This window comes from Echinops telfairi, unplaced genomic scaffold, assembly GCF_000313985.2.
Source record: "Echinops telfairi isolate 266 unplaced genomic scaffold, ASM31398v2 ScPeMD7_18;HRSCAF=68, whole genome shotgun sequence".
NCBI lineage: Eukaryota > Metazoa > Chordata > Mammalia > Afrosoricida > Tenrecidae > Echinops > Echinops telfairi.
In genome coordinates this window covers 56,992,388-56,992,800 of record NW_022103915.1, presented here as the reverse complement: position 1 = coordinate 56,992,800, position 413 = coordinate 56,992,388, and positions in this window count along the sequence as shown.

Below are 413 nucleotides of genomic sequence, written 5' to 3'. Positions count from 1 at the left end.
TCCTCATTTTTCCACCTCCCCGCTCCCCTGCCCCCTTCCCTTGTGAACCCTTGATAATTTATAAATTATTATTTTGTCATGTCTTACATTGTCTGATATCTGCCTACACCTATGTTTCTGTTTCCATCCCCCAGGGAGGAGGTTGTATATAGATCCTTGTAATTTGTTCCCCCTTTCTACCCCACCTTCCCATCACCCTCCTGGTATAGCCACACTCACCACTGGTCCCGAGGGGTTCATCTATCCTGGATTCCCTGTGTTTTCAGTTCCTATCTGTACCACTGTACATTCTCTGGTCTAGCCAGATTTGTACAGAATTGGGATCATGATAGTAGGGGGCTGGGGGAGAAGCATTTAGGAACTAGAGAAGAGTTGTATGTTTCATTGTTGCTACACTGCACCCTGACTGGCTC